This window comes from Polypterus senegalus, chromosome 5 (assembly GCF_016835505.1).
Source record: "Polypterus senegalus isolate Bchr_013 chromosome 5, ASM1683550v1, whole genome shotgun sequence".
NCBI classification, from domain to species: Eukaryota; Metazoa; Chordata; class Cladistia; order Polypteriformes; family Polypteridae; genus Polypterus; species Polypterus senegalus.
In genome coordinates, this window is record NC_053158.1 from 84,081,944 (window position 1) to 84,099,237 (window position 17,294).

General features: G+C 35.9%; 1 long non-coding RNA gene across 1 annotated transcript in view; it reads right to left on the reverse strand.

Moving 5' to 3' along the window:
- Positions 1–1,337: 1,337 nt before the first annotated feature.
- LOC120530411 overlaps positions 1,338–17,294 on the reverse strand; it is a 32,547-nt gene continuing 16,590 nt past the window's right edge. The window contains exons 2-3 of the long non-coding RNA XR_005633959.1: positions 4,843–4,899; positions 1,338–1,505 (exon numbers count right to left, since the gene is read on the reverse strand). This is a non-coding gene — a long non-coding RNA (uncharacterized LOC120530411). The remainder of the gene's footprint in view (positions 1,506–4,842; positions 4,900–17,294) is intronic.

The window sequence follows — 17,294 nt, forward strand, 5'->3', positions numbered from 1 at the left end:
CTTCCGGAGTGGTGACAGTCCCACCGCTTTTCTGTTCCGACCAGTCATGTCCTAATATGACCGGAAAGGGGGGTTTGGGCAACACAGCGACAAACATTTTTTTAAGTTCCCCTTTCCAAGTTATGTAACAATATACGGACCTATATGACTTGGTCTCCCCATGTATACAAGTTACTTTCGTGTTAGGGGCAGCCCATTGTCGTGGCAGAACAAAACGGCGAGCAACAATGGTAATGTTGCTCCCGGAGTCAAACAAAGCAACTACCGAGTGCCCATTAATTAACACCACTCCCGTATTTTTAACCGCCAAGGGATTCAACAGAGCACAATACCTCTCACCCTGCATCCAGCTGCAGTCCATCGGCTCTTGGTTCAGGGGAGAGGAGCTGACGATATTCCCCACCTCGCCACACTTGAAACTGCGCGGCGAGGGGAGAACTCGTTCGCGTGGTTTAGCCGGAGCCTCCGGACCACGGCGGGTGGCCTCTGGTATGGCCACATGTCCCTGTCGGGCCCCGCGAGCTGGCTTCTCTGCCTCCGCGAGTTGGTTCACCGCCAGTTGACACTTGAGTGCCTCCAGTAGGCCATCCATATTGGAGAAGGGGTATCCCCAGACCTGCTGGGCGAGATAATCTGGCATGGCGTATAAAAATGCCTCACATACCACCAGATCAACTACTCGCCGAGCGTCATTTACGTCTGGCCATAGCCAGCGCCCGATTTTTCCCCAGAATTCGAAGGCCTGTGCCCTGGGAGGCCCGTTGGGATCAAATTGCCAATGCCGCCACTCCCTCGCCTGCTGGTCAGAGGTTACGCCGTAGCTCTTGAAGAGGAGGGTGTACTTCCTCCTCGGGAAGGTCATGATAGGCACACTGCGCTGGACCCTTCAAGAAATAGCGGCCCACTCCGCACGCGGCCACTGGTGGCGAGTGGCCGTCCTCTCAAAAATGGCCATGTAGGACTTTATATCGTCTGCTTCTGATAAAGGCAAAATAGGAGGAAGCAGCAGTCGAACGGGCTCCGGTTTTACCGTTTTAGCTGCGGCCAGCCGCCTTCGTGCATCTGCGAGCTCCACCCTCGTAGTTGCGTGCTCCTCTTTCAGGGCCTGTAGTTCGGAGGCCAGAGTGTTCAGGACCGTATTCAGGTCTTGTCCTTCAGTCATTTTTCCTCAGACTGTATCCTGCCGGCTACGCCAGTTGTGAAAGAATGAAACAACTCGTAAGAAGGTTTGGGGTTTGTGGCCCTGTATACTGTAAACAAAAAGCAAAAACAGGTCTTCTTCTCAAAACAAAATATTGCATGAGGTAAACAAATACAAAGATGGCAGATTTGTAGGGACAATATAAAGGGGTGGACTGGAAATTATGCGAGATGGCTGCTGGGTAAACGTGGTTGTGGATGGAAGCATGACGTCATCTTTGAGGGACCAGAGGGAAGAAAGGAACCCGGAAGTGGAGACTGTTGTTTACTCCGGGCGGTGTTATGGCGGCGTCACTTCGTCTTTTCTGAGGGAGGAAGAGAGAGAGAGGTTAGTACACTGTTTTCATCCCCCAACGGTCTCATTGCTTTGCGCGTCTGGTCCTTCAACTGCTCCCGATGCGCTCGTGCGTGACAATAGATTCAACTTATTAGTGTCTCATGCTCCTCTAAAATTTTTACATAAATGAGAAGAATTATATCACACCAATTATCAAATCTAGAAATATCACTTATTGAAAGCATTGCTGAAAGTATTGTGCTTATTGCTTTAAAAATAATTAAGTCTAAAAACAGATACCCTTACCTTTTTTCAGACTTCTAGTATGTTCAGTGTTCTGTTTAAGATTTGTATCACCTTCTTATAGAAAGTTACACTGGTTAAAAATAACATATTTTATAGCTGTGGTGCTCTGCAAATATTTTCCATTCTGATTTTCTCCACTGTAGTATAGTTGACTAAATGTTATCTGTACTTAACAGAAAACTTAAAAACAGATGAAAAGGACCCAAAGTATATACATAACACATATTTTGATATTTATGTATTATAGTAGGGTAGGTGATGCTTATTTCAGTATGAAAAAGTATCTGCTCTTTTGCACTTAATAATTGGTTCTACCACTTTTGGCAGGAATAACTCCTTCGGGACGATTCTTCTACTTATTTATTTTTCTCTCATATACTGAGAAGGAAATTGATTCCATTATGAAGAATTGCTTCACCTTAGTGCCATTTTTTGAGATTTTGAGCACAAAGTTCTTACTATAAGCCCTACTTCAACATCTTCATTGGAAGATAAATTCTATGTATTTTAATTGAAGAAAAATAAATGTATAATTTTACAATGGTCTTTTAAGTCTCATGTGAGCGCTATGGTGTATTTTAGATTACTGCCTTGGGTTGTATGACCCAGCTTTAGTTTGGTTTCAGCACACACATGGAAAGTCTGACTTTCTTCTTCAGTAAAGCCAAGTCATTAAAATCTTAATGCAACCAGAACCTATTGAAACACCATCTTCATTTGTAACACTGTGTTATAAGGCTGTTAGTGAAAAATACAGTGTTCATTTCTTTCTTAAAATAATGCAGCCGAAGTGCTCAAAAAGTTTCATATTTGACTAATTTATTGATTGAGCTTTGTTCTAAATCTTTTGGGAATTATGCATTTGTATTTTGGAAAAGCTGAGAGAAGTTTTTCATTGCATTAATCCTTTTGCCAACACCCTCATTGTTACACTGTGTCTGATGGACGAGTCACAAATACTGATCTTAAAATCAGTTTCTTAGTATTGGAATATGCCTAGATGTTGTTTTGAACTTCTTTATGACTTCATATTATAATTTCCTGGGTAGTGATCCAGTCCAGAATGTGGTTATGCAAGACCACAGTTGGAACAGGAGAAATTCTATTGTTGGGTAGGAATCCTCCAGGCCCAAAGGGGGTAGTTTAGTTATCGCCAGAAGTATACTGGAAATGACAAGCACGCTGGCACTCAAATGCCCCTTTCTCTTTTGCATTGCAGCTACAAGATCTAGTAATGTCATCAGAACCTAACAGTATATTCCTCTTGCAGCTTATAAGACCACCCTTTCCCTGATTTAGGGTAGAATCGAGTTTGGAAGTATCTGGTGGAAAACACTGTCATGGCAAGTGGGAGAAGGGAGATCCAGAGTGTTTGAGGATGTATTGGGAAAGTGAGCGAAGAGTACACAAGTATATAATGGTCAAGAGCTACTATTGTTTGGGGGCTGTTAGTGTTTCACTCCTTTGTTGTACTTGGTTTTTACCTGTAGTGTCATAATTTGCATAATAAACCTCCATTTATTCATACTTTGGATTCCTGTATCTGTGTTTTGGGTTGATGGTCTACTGTAGAGCACCTCTCACAGGCCTGAGTGCACTGAAGTCTTTCAAGGGGCTTAAGTACTTTAGTCAGCACTTTTTTAGCTTGCACACATACAAATCAACGAACCAGCACCCTTTAATGTCCTTTTCCCCCTTAGATTTTATTTGCTATATTGCCGCATATTATAACCATCAACAATGCAATAATTAAAAAATCAAACAAAGAGAAAATAAAACTTTCATGGCATTCCATTAATCCTTCTCAATGTTTTTTGTTTTCTACTCAAATAAAATGATGTTACCTAATGACAAAAATATTTTTTGTACTTTAACAGGCATCTGTTTAGCACATTGCTGGAATCACACACTTTCTAAGGCATACGTAAACTATAAAACATATTTTAAAATATTGTACTGTTTTCTGTCTTTATTTAATCTGTTGCACTTTATAATCATTAAAACAAAGATCTGTTCATCTATGTGTAATTTAAATTAGAATTTCAAGATATGCAAAAAATAAAATGAATATGTAGCTAAAGCACAATTAAAATTGTAATCTTTTATGCATGAATTGCTCTCCAGAAGAACTGTGTGACTCAGGGGAGGTTATTATTGCCACATTTTTCTTTCTTGTAGAAGAATAATTCCAACAGGATGAAACCATTTTATACATGGTCTAAAATTTGTTTACATCTCATATGTGCATTCCCATTCATATTTCTCAGCTGAGAAATCTGACATTTACTTTTTGTATAAGCAGTGTAGCATTTTTAAATTTAAATGACGTAAAACACTTTTCAGAAACTCTGGCCATTTTTCAGCCGTTAATAGGAGCATCTAAACTGCATGAATGTGTTTGACTCTCAATCCTCAAGTGGATTAAGAGGGTTTGAAGGTGTCTGCATGGATGAATGATTTGGTTGAAGAGCTTTCGATGATATAGAAACACATTATCTTGGAAAACCTCTTTGCTGTGCCACTCATGCAGTAGAAGGCAGCTTTTTCTTGTACACATTATCTAATATTTTATCAAGCTTTGTATTGTAAAATATAGAGCCAGTGATAGTAGAGAGTAGTGCACATTTTGGCTATATTCAGAATTTCTCTTTCATCACGTTGCCTACTTTTCATTCTCTTAATTTCTGAAGTGTTGGAGAGTATAATAAGTGGGTAGGACTGCCAAAGGAGCATTTTGTCTTCAAATTATGAAAAGGAAGGGAGACATTAAGATTTTTCCAAATATTACAGAGTCCAATCAGGGACATCCTGGTTTAATATTTTTCTCTTTGTAGATGGTGATGATAAAGATGATTATGATAACAGTGGAGCAGTTTAGTCCACATGTACAGCTCTTGTTCTGAGATTTGGCACTTCCAAATCTGAGGTCAGTGTTTTCATACAAAATATAGTCGACTGTTCTTTTCAGGACAGATGAAAAAAGCTGTCTCAAGTAACAACAGTTTAAGGTAGAGCAAATGTGAAGACTGAACGATGTGGTACAGTAGCAACTGTCTTACCAGAATGTGGCAGTGATGAGAAGAGAGATCACTGACTGGATGGACACTCAGCTTGTCCTGCAACACAGAGAATAATTAATATCAGAAACCACTGTCAACTACCACAGATGCAAAGTAAGTCAAACAGTAATACATTTCTCATTTTTAAAATTAATTAACTTTTAATTAGTTCCTGAACAGAGAAAAATTATGGGTTTATAACTGATTACTCCTGGGGAATTCATTTTAGCAGAAAGTGAAAGATTAAATTAAATGTTCGTAAACTAGTAAATTAGTACTTTCATTAAGCTCAACAACTGTTATATTAGAGCATAAAATAATGTTCTCAAATTTTCGTAATCCAGTTCAGGGTTGTAGAGAACTGTACCCTATCCTGGCTGTACTGGGTGCAAGGCAGAAAACAGTTAATCTCTCAGAAAACCAGTTTTATTATTTATATACATGTATTTCTACCCCACCAAAACAATAATGCAAACATTTGTGTAGCAAGGAAAAATACAATTTGGTCAGCCTCACTGACGCATGGATAGAGACCTACATATTGTCCATTTTCAAGTTTATGAATAACATCACTTTCTGAAACCCATTCATTCCAATTCAGGGTCACAGGGTCAAGAGTCCATGCCTAGCAGCACATGGCATATGGCAGGAAACGTCCTTGGACAGTTTCCCAGTCCATCATAGAGAGTTGAATGAATAATCTCTTGAAATTACAGAACAAAAAAAAAAAAACTACCATTTCATTTTAGTCAGTTCTTTATTCATGGACTCCGAGTATGATTTCACTATGTGCTTAACATGACAGTTCTGCATAGTAACACTAGTATTAATTAATTAACCATAATAAATATTCTGACGTCTTTCACTCATGAAATATCACCAATGGTAGATAAAAATTCATACCTGAAGTGCTGTTTACCTTTAGTGAAAAATTATGTTTTGACTTTACAAATGTTACAATAACTTCATTAAGGCATTTTATGTGATTACTGTTACTCCTCAGGTTTCATATTATAAATTGCAAATAAAATATCTGAAGCACTTACATATCTACTTGAAAATGATGTCCATTTACCTATCATTTTTTATGTAGTTGCCTGTAATTATATTCAGAATTTCTCTTTCATTCTCTTAATTTCTGAAGTTTTGGAGAGTATAATAAGGGGGTAGGACTGACAAAGGAGTATCTTGTCCTCAAATTATGAAAAGGAAGGGAGACATTAAGATTTACCTAAATTCACTGCACATACTCTTACTAGTTGCTAACAAGAGCAGAAAAAAACTAATTTTTGTTAATGCCACTACACAACCAAATAATGCATGGCCTTGTAAGACCTTGTGATTTTTCTTCCCTCAACTGTTCACAATGATAAAGAATGAAAGATTTACTTTACCTCATAACCAAGTTTATTAAAATGTCTTATCTGCAATATTTCATCTATTTATTTGTTTCAGGGAGAAGTTAGCTAACATTAGCATAGAACCATATTCATCTACAACATAATTACACTATTAATACATAGGCATAGACAGTGTGCAGATGGCTTTATCAGCTTTGCTCACCTGGATGCTGAAATGTTACCCCCCATTCTTCATTGCAAAACTGCCTCAAGCTCTGTTAGGTTATATGGGTGTCTAACTGACTTTTTCAAGTCCATCGACAAATACTCAATTGGTTTGAGATCTGGAGTTTGACATGGCCATGGACATTAACTTACTTTTAACCCATTTCTTTGTAGCTTTGGCTTAATGACTGGGCAGAGAAGCATCCGCACAGCATAATGCTGCCACCAGCATGCTTAATGATGGGAATGCCGTTTTTTGATGTGTTGTATTTGGCTTTTTGGCATTTAGTCTGATGGATATCATAGTAGAGAGAACTCAAGCAAAATGACACCTTATATTGGCTAACTAAAAAGATTACAATATGCAAGCTTTCGATTACATCTTGCCTGAAGATGGGGCCTGAGTTGCCTCAAAAGCTTGCATATTGTAATCTTTTTAGTTAGCCAATAAAAGGTGCCATTTTGCTTGACTTCGCACTACATCCATAATCGCTAACATGGTACAACACCCTAGTACTTTGATTTTGTATGTATTTTATTTGAGAGTGGCCTTCTCTTTACCACACCCCATTAAAGCTGTGACTGTTGAAACATCTGGGCAACATCTGCAGTTTGCATAGTTTCTCCATTCTCATCCACTGTAACTTATAACCCATTTAGAGTTATCTGATTATCTAGGTCTTCTGGTGCCCTCTCAAACTAGTCTTCTTCTTGTACAATCCCTTAGTTTTTGTGGGTGGCAAGCTCCAAGTAGATTTAGTGCTGTTTCATACTCTTTCCATTTCTTAATGATTGATATAAATTGACCCCAAGGGATATTCAGTGATTTGGATATTTTCTTGTATCCATTCCCTGAATTGTGCTTTTCAGTCACCTTTTCAAGGAGTTGCTTGGAGTGTCCTTTTGTCTTTATTCTGTGCGTTAGGCCACGATACTAAGGCACCACATGATGGATCTTTCAGATATACAGTAGGTGCACTTTTATTACAATCAATTGAGACCACTTGATGACAGACAAGTGATCTCAATTTAAATAATTATGTTGCTTTAAAATTAATTGGCTGAATCATTTGTATGATATTAAACTTGGGTGAACACTTCCAGTATGTGATAAATAAGTAGGCACTTCACAACCTATGCAGTGGGAAATTTTCTACTGCAATCATAAATGTATATTTGAATTAGTTTAATGTTTGCTGAAGTTAATTTATTAGCACACTTCTTGTGCCAAGACAATAACAAACCGGAAATGTGTATGGCTGAAATCACATACTGAAGTATTTATAAAGTAGATTAGCTTTATCCTATTCTGACATGGTGGTGTTTACTAAGACATTCATGATTACATTATTTGTTTCATAATGTGAATTTAAATCCAAATCCGTCTGTATATTATTTGTTTTTTGCAGTTTTTATTAATTTTATTCATGAAGCAGCATATTGTAATAAAGAAACCAAAAGTCTTTCTTTTGAGTGTTCTGTTTTTTCAGGTTACTTAATTTCACATTGATTTTTCTTACATGATTTTTGTTTCCATGAATTTTCCATGATTATATTCATATTAAAAATTGAAAAATAATGTGCACAATTAATTGCATAGTTCTTAGTAAAATATAAATGTATAGCCCATTTATCTTTTAATGAATAAATAGCAAAATGTCCCTGTCAAAAAATAGTACCTATTCTAATCTCAAAAGAACCATAAACATCAGGTAGTTTTTTCCCAAATGTTAGTTTATTTCAAAAATAGTTAACTTTCAAATTTTCAAATTCTAACTTTAAAAACCTTTCTTCTTAAAAACAAGTTTATTTACAAATATGGAAATCAGTCATTTGTTTTTATAAAACCATAGCTTTATCCATTCAATGCTGATTACCATTGTCATCAATCTATTTTAATTTTATATAACAAATTTCATGCACAAATGCACAGGTACAGATGAGTAGCACAGATGGCAGATTAAAAAACTGATGCTACAATCTCACCTTTATTTTTTATTAATATTTAATTTCCAGTTCCAAAAAAGATTTTGATATAGAGAGGTTAAATGCAACAAACCTGAGAAGCTAAAAGCAAACTGTATATTATCTTGCAGTTTCACTTCTATGAGAAATAAGGTTTACTTAAGTACAATCAAGTCCATGCATTTAAATCTATGTGCTATTTAAATTTCTATATAATAACTATCATAAACATTGTTAAATTGGAAATGAAGAAATATTTAAAGATGTCTTATTACAAAAATGCAGCATACAGTCTAAAAGAAAAAAAAAGTGTTGATACTTAATATGATATAAAGAGCGTGCTCGAATGTTACAGTATATAAGTACACCACCTATAAAACGTTTTCATCTGCTTGGAAGGTTTCACATTTTGTTATTATACCACATTGAATCACAATGGATTTAACTTCACTTTTTGGCATTGATAAAAGGAAAACACTCTTTAATGTCAAAGTGAAATGTCATTTCTGCAAAGTCATCTAAATTAATTACAAATAAAAACACAAATTAAATTATTGCATAAGTATTCACCATTTAAATCATCATTGGTGTAGCCCATCAGCTTTAGGTGAATACTTTTCATAGGCACAGCATATGCATAATATATATGGCAAGCCAGGAGAAAGTCAGCTTGCAACTTCATTCTACCAACATTCTCCCAGGCTGGTCCTTCTCTTCCAGTTGTACAGTGTAAACCAGGCCTTATGATTCTTGTGAACCACTTACGTTTATAAATAATGAAAACACAGCACAAGTATATGAAAAATATGTATGTCAGGCCAAAAAACTGAAACCACTATCATTCCCTTTCAGAACTGTCTTTACTATGAAGTCACATTTTTTAAATGTATATACTGTATTGATATTTAACTAAAGCATATTCAAGTAAATAAATTCTGTAGTTAAGGGTATATTCCTTATATTATAATATCACAATTTCACTATTATATAGTGCAACTTAAATTAAAAAAAAGTTTTTATTTTTCACCCCTAGTATTCTTGATTAATTTATTAAGCTGTTCCTGTGATAATCCAATACAAACCTCCTGCAGGAAATGTTGAGGACGTGATTATTACACTTTACTTTTAAATGCATGACTACAAATATATTCTCAGTTGGAGTTTTATCACAAATTTAAGGTGACCATTTCCTGACAGCTACATTTCTATCCTGCTGTTCTATGCATAAATAATTTTGACACAGCTTAGGAGGGTGTTTCTAGTCTTTGTGTTTCGTGACAAATGGCTGATTGGCCAAATACAAACTTGATGGAATATCATGTCTCTAGAGGATCTTATTATAATGTTAGGCACTGCAGTGCTTTGATTTTAAAAAACAACAAAAAAACAATCTGTTATTAACAATATTATACCCTCCAGGCACACCTCCTTTTTCTTATTTTTCAGTTTGAAACAAGCAATTCTGCTGCAGTTCAAACTTTAAAGAAATTAATGTGATTCTTATTTTGCCTTTGCATTTTACGTATTTCTTTGTCATATTATAAAGGAATCATTTAAAACTCATTGTCTAAAAATACTCCAGAGAGTATACTTTATGATTAGCCAAAAAGTTCAGCTGACTTTAAAGTTTTCAATTACATTAAAGCATTTATTCAGTTATATTAAGAAAATTACAAAAACAGGCCCAGCCCCTGTGTAACCATTGGTATACATGGTTCTTTCTAATATAGTACTTGGTGAGATAAGCCTTTGTGAAGTGGATAGTTATTCCCTATCATCATTTCATTGTCATACAGTGTCTTTGAATTTTTTTTCACTTTTTATTATTACACAACATTGAATCACAGTGGATTTAATTTGGCTTTTTTGACAATGATCAGCAAGAGAACACTTGTTAATGTCAAGGTGTAACATGATCTAAATTAATTAAAAGTATAAGCCCATTACTATTCGGCCCATTTAATATGAAACACCTACAGTACATCATCACTGGCACAGGAAAATGGTTTCAGAAGTTACATAATTAATTAAATGGAAATCACCTGTCTGTAGTCAAGGGGTTTCAGTTGATTGTAGTATAAATGCACTGATATCGGGAAGGTCCAGCTTAGTGGTGGGTGGATTGAAGCCTCATGAAAAAGCAAAACATTTGAAGCAATTGTGCTGGAAATTTTGTCAAGGCATCAAAGTATCTAACATTCATCTCTCCTGTGATATCTTCTGGCCATTTCTATTAACGTTACACAAACTCACAATCAGGTTCAATAATATTCTGTTACACTTTTATTTTTCACTGCTAAGGACTGTCAGTAAAAAGAAGGGTTCGTTAGCGGCTTCAGATGTCTGATATCTAAAAAAAATATAACTAATGGCGGAATTAACCATACAACAAACAAGAGTTAAAAAAAAAGAAGAAGGCACCTCATTCATATTACCCCAGCTCTTCTAATAAAAATTTCCCTTTTACATTTTATCATTATTATTTCTCCAGATTTTAATATAATTATGTAAACCTTCAATGGTAGTGGCATTAAACAAGTGCTTTAATTACTTGTTTTGACTTGTTGGACTATTTACTGTTGTTAGAGTTACTGTTTGGTATAACACAGGATTTACTTGGTTCATAAACTAATATAGAAATGCATACATGTGCCTCTTAAATTATATACTGAAATGCCAACACATGCAGTGCACATTTTAGGAAGTTATCATTTATACTTTTTCCCAATTATTATGCATTATAATTCCCCAGTATTACCTAGTCTTCCCACACATTCCCTACTACTTTAACAACCCCTACCATGTCAATTGGAATGGCCAGTGAAAAGCTGTGGACCAGATGGAGTTGGTCCTCGAATTCTTAAGCCCTTTACTGACCAACTTTGTGGTGCCCTCTGTCACCTGTTCACTCTGTTCCGAATGCTTCAGAAAGTACCACTGCTGTGAAAATATCTTGCATTGTTCCTGTTTCAAAGAAGGTTGGAGCCTCTTCACCTAATGACTACAGACTAGTTACACTTATGTCTCACATCATAATGACATATGACATTTGAGAGGCTGGTGTTGGAATATATGAGTCCTCTTGTGGTGGTAGACCACATGGACTCACTGCAGTTTACCTTTTGAACAAAGATTGGAGTGGAGCATGTAATTATCCATCTGTTTTTCAAGGCTTATTCTCACTCAGGCAAAGCTAGCAGCACGGTAAGAATTGTGTTTCTTGATTTCTCTATCACCTTCAAAGCCATCCAGCCATCCCTGTTAAGTTATAAACTCAGTGATATGCAGGTGGATATCCAGTGTTCTGGATAATGGACTATCTGCCAGCCAGACTGCAGTTCGTGAGTCTTGAGGACTGTGTTTCTGATATGAATGTGAGCAACACTGGAGTAAAACAAGGAACAGCTCTGTATCCTTTTCTCTTTACTGTCTACACTTCATACTATAAATATAGCACCAAGTTATGTCACTTGAAGATATTCTCAGATGTCTCTGCACTTATTGGTGTATTAATAAAGGGGATGAGACAAAGTATAGAAGTCAGGGGGGAAAAGTCTCTTTCGTGGTACAGTGAATTGCCTGCATCTTAACATCAGCAAAAGCAAGGAACTGGTTATTGACTTTCACCGCACCAAAGACCCTCTATGTCCGGTTCATTATCCAAGATGTAGAGGTGGTCCACTCCTATAAGGGAGTCCACATTAATGACAGGTTGGACTCATCTCGGAACAAAGAGGAACTATATAAGATAGGGTAGAAGCAGACTCTTTTTTTATTTGAAGACTGTGTTTCTCTAATGTGAGAAGTAACATCCTTCACATCTCCTATAACTCTCTGATGACCAGTGCAGTTTTCTACACTGTGGTATGCTGGGCTGGTAACATCAATGAAACTGAACTGAATCAGACATTGTCATGGGTAGTGAAACTGATGCATATGGCACTGTACAACTGAACCGTTGTGATATGTCTGGTGGATTTAGTCGTGAGAAGCTTCAGCATGGTGCAATGGGTGTGTGGAAAAAAGGCAAAATGACTGTGATCAAGTGGAAGGACAAGAAAGACATTAGCCTCCTAAGTACTGTTCACAATGTAGCAACTGTCAATGTTTGTCAGGGAAAACATGGAAGTCACTAAGCTTTTGTGCCATTTGCTTAAAGTAACACAATAGGCACATCAATCGTGCAGGTTGGGTACTGACATTTTGACCCACAAGCTACAGGTAAAATATAAGAAAAGTATGCAAAGAAATATGTTGGTACTGTCTTGATTGCAATGTCGAGCAGTGTGTTGCTGACTGTTTCAAAACATATCACACAAAGGACATGTACTAAATCTGCATCAGTGGATACTAGGCATACCTTACCTACTGTATTTATGTTGACAGTTTGGTATTTACATGTTTCTATTAAACATTACATTTTTTGTATTGAAAAAAAATGAAATTTTTTGGTTCATTTTTGGGGGTTAAATTTAGAGTTAAGCAGGCTACAGATTTAGTCTGCTAAATAGCATTTCTGTGAAGTGGCAGTATCAGATTTCATTAACTTATTGGCATGAAAGATGCATTTATTTTCAGTTCCACTGTCCATGAAATTGTGGATATTTATAATGTAATATTATAATACTCTAGAGATGAGTACAATGATAAGGTTCTACATGACCATGTTCAAATACAGACAGAAGTCTGACTGATTATAACAAATGCATGACTGAAGAAGAGTTGAAGACATTACTAAAACAATGTTGGCATGAAAAAAATCACTTTTGATGATGCTTTGGTAAATAAAAAAGTCAAGGACATTTTTGGCAATCCCATTGTTACAGACCATTGTATCATACTAATGTAAAATCGATATGTAAATATTTCTTAACCAAATTGAAAGCTGTAAAGTATGGTGCAAGTGTGAATGTTATATGTGATTGAGCTGCTTTAAGAAACACATAACTTAAAGCCCTGCTGGATAATGCATGTAAATGAACACAGCTTCACTGATTTATGTAAGAATATTTAAGTTAATCTGTTTTGTACTACTTAATTTCTTGTCTGTTTAAACAGATCTGTGTCTGTTAGTGTGCTCATTATGTAATTAGAAGTTCTTAAAGTTTGTGTTTATATCTACATGTGGATTTGTCGCAGCGCTCTGCACCTGCACACAATAAAGAGTGCTATATAAAAATAAACTTTAAAACAGACTGAACTGAATTAAGAAGGCTAATTTGTGGGACAATGATTAGCCAGTTTTTAAATCCCTTTGATCCAAAAAGCTTGACAAGATCTACAGCTATCTAGCATGAGTGAAAACCAGGTCTCACAAACCTCTAGGAAACACGCAAGGTGATGGTCACTTTGTCTTACAGTCAGAGTTGTATGAGTGAGACTGTCCTGAGTTCAAAAGATAAACCCCAAGTTCTGCATTGCCTCTGAAAATTCAGACTGAACAAAAATTGTATGTTGAAAAAAATCTTAATTCAATTTTTATATTGAATATCTAGTTAAAGTTATGTTTGAATACATTGTGTGTTTGTGTCATTGTACGTTTCCTGTAGATTAAACACATTTATATAACTATAATTATACTTTAATAAAATTATCTATTTTTCTGTCTTCCTTAGTTTCTTAACATCTGTTTTTTGGTTTCTTGAAATGATGGCTGTCCAAATCTGTGATTTTTGTAAATCTGTCAACCCTGGTTACAGCACATAATAGTGAACACATATGAAAAACACATCAAAACATCATTTTGTAATATGAACCAATGTTTTTTTTCTTATCACCCTGAATATATATGAGAGAAGTGATTTGGATTTGACATTTTTTAGAGGATGGATACAGAAGCAAAACAAAAGGAAGAAAATAAAATTTCTTTTTGGAGCCCTTACTCAGTCCATGTTTCTAGTCCCTAACCTAAGAAGCAAAAGGGAAACTTTAATTTTGATGAGAAAAATTCCTCCAGTCTCAGAATATAATAAAACAATCTTCTTTTACTTTTCCCAAACTAAAAGCAAATTCACTTCCGCAAAAAAAAGAAAATTAATTTATTTCACTCTTTTTCTCTTTTAAATTATTTTGTAGAGGAGTAGCATGCACCCCAGCTTTCACCAAAAACATTCAAGTTAAAGATTTTGTGGCTCTGATCCAGCTTATGTCCACAACTAGCATCAGCATTCAGTGCTGCCCGCATAACTAATTTTAAGTTATGGTCCTTTTGTCTACAAGTCTGGCTTCAGTGTTTTCTGATGATTCATTTACTCAGAACCACCAAATGGCACTGTCTTTAAAATTTAATTTAGTAAAAAGGAAAAAAATAATCTAACATCCAAAGTTACCTCCAGGAACAAAATTGTGGGTTCCAAAATAGTCTTTGTCTCTTCTTGATATATGTGTAAAATTTTGTTGAAATTGGATTAAAGGTATGGAAATGTATAAACAACAAACATGCATACATTGATCATTTTTACCATGCCCTCCACAAACTATTAATTAGCCTGAGTCATAATGTCATTGAGGAATACAAAATCAATGTTCAGCAAATTTCACAAGAAAAGCATTGTAAATGGTTCAGCATTTGCTTCAGGACCTTGAAAAGCCAGACAGTGGCTACCTAACTGTTTTACTGAATGAGTATAATTCCTTTTCTAGGTTTTGCTTTGTTTAAGCTTCAGTCACTTACATACCAGGTCAAATGGGCATTTTATCATCCAGTGTAAACCATGTGATACCACAAACGTCATCAGAAGCATATTGTGAATTTCCCCTTGGGATTAATAAAGTATCTATCTATCTATCTATCTATCTATCTATCTATCTATCTATCTATCTATCTATCTAACCCATGCAGGCTAATTTTGCTGATCTACACTTATTACGCTGAGTGCCCAGGTTTCTATTTCATCTTCATTACTGCGTAGCAGAACTGTAAAATTTCAAATATCATATACTAGCCATCCCCTGTGGTTCTGCCCACGTAGTAGTGAAACAGGACAAACTTTAAAAATCAATAAACAAAAAGGTACTGGTAGCTAATCTGAGGCAAGGTACACTCCAATACACAGAGGTAGACCGACTCCCCACTCTTAACGTCATGCTTTCCCCTCCCCTCGGCCTGCAGCCTCTGCCTTGGATTAGCTTGAATATACAGTATCACTTCTGCAAGCAAACTATGATTCTTAGCGCAATGAGTGAAGTCACAAAATCAACTAGAATGTTGAAGCAAATTCAAAAAAAAAAAAAAGATCTAAATCCGTTAAGTAGTTCTGTTGTTCGATAGCTACTGTAAGTGGATGTAGGATACACCATCAAGGCTGGCACGTGAGTGACAAGGGCCCTGCCCCCCTCCCCCTCCCCTCAGCCCATTGCGTCTCTCTCAGATTTTTGTAAATAAATCGGTCCCGCAAGCAAACTATGATACTTAGCGCGATGAGATAGGTCGCAAAATCAACCGGAGTATTCAAGCAAATTATAGAAAAAAAAAAAATCTAAATCCGTTAAGTAGTTCTCTCAGGAAAAGTGGATAGGCATACAGAGAGGCAGACAGACAGACAGACGTTGAATTTTATATATATAGAGAGAGAGATTACGTAGTTGATGTTTGCCTAGAAATGTGTGTGTCCATTCTGCTTTTTATAAGTTTTACCCAATGTAGAAAGATCAGTAACTTATTATGATATAGTAGCATATTATAGAAAAATGTGATTGTGGCTTACGATTGACTAAATCAATTTTTGCTCATGTTTATTGCTCTTTTAAGCAGCTTGCTGTCTTTAGAAGGACTACTCTTTATACCACACTAGGATGGTGGTAGTGAGGCTGTAGTGTGTTCACATTTTTATATGCTTCCTCCAGGGCTGGCATTAAAGCTGCTCATTAGAATCACTGTACCAACAGTTACTGTTATAATTTCTGGCCTTGACATGGCCACTGTTCTAATTTTCTACCTCCCTGCTATTGGTATTATCAATGCCATTCCACAATGCATAATTTATAAAATGAATATTGGAAAGATATGAGCCTATCTCTATAGCTATGGGGCTTTGCAATACAGTAAAAACTCTCAATAGAACTAGTCTGTGGATTGAGTTGCACCAGTTGGGGTGATTTAAACATCTATCTTGGCTTTCTCCTGGGCATCTCGTTTGGGAAGTGAACAAGGCGTTGCCCAGTTGAGGAAGAGGCAGAGGCAAGACAAACTGGAGAGATTATATCTCTGGACTGGCTTTGGAAATCTGAGAATATCACCCTAATGGGCAGCAATAAATTGTGGTAGATAGAGTAGATATTTGACCCAGCTCTGCCGGATAACACTGTGACTCTTATCAAGGTAGGCAGAATGAAAATGGTGGTCAGGCTATTTAAAAAAAAAAGATTTTGTGCCTGGTTTGTTACTCATGTAAAATGCTATTAACCTTAAAGCCTTGCTTCGCTACGAATCACATTTGGCCTCTTTTATAAGCTCTAGAAATACAAGTACACCATTGCACTTTTGTAAGAAAAGAAAAAAAGTTTTAAATATACATATAACCTCCAAGAAACAACCACTCTCCTTAAAACTGCACAAATAGTAGTGGGTATATTTTTTCATTTTCAAGTTAAATTAAATATCAAAAAAAGGACTTACTGTTGAGAAAAATGCAGCTTGTTTACAGATACAGCATCGTTAGCATCTGATTCACAGCTACTGTATACAATAAACTATAAATTCTATTTTTTTCCATGACAACTGTAAGCATCTAAGAAAGTTATTGTTTAGGAAGGTATGTGAAGTACTAGTTAAGTGCACTTAAAAATGTTTTTGAGTAAGTAAATCTGAAATCCAATCGTGTAATATAAAACAATGGCCTAGGAATGGTTGGAAAAGAAGATATAAGATTGCTAAAACATTACTGCTTGTAACACCACATTATATATGAATAATGGTCAGAA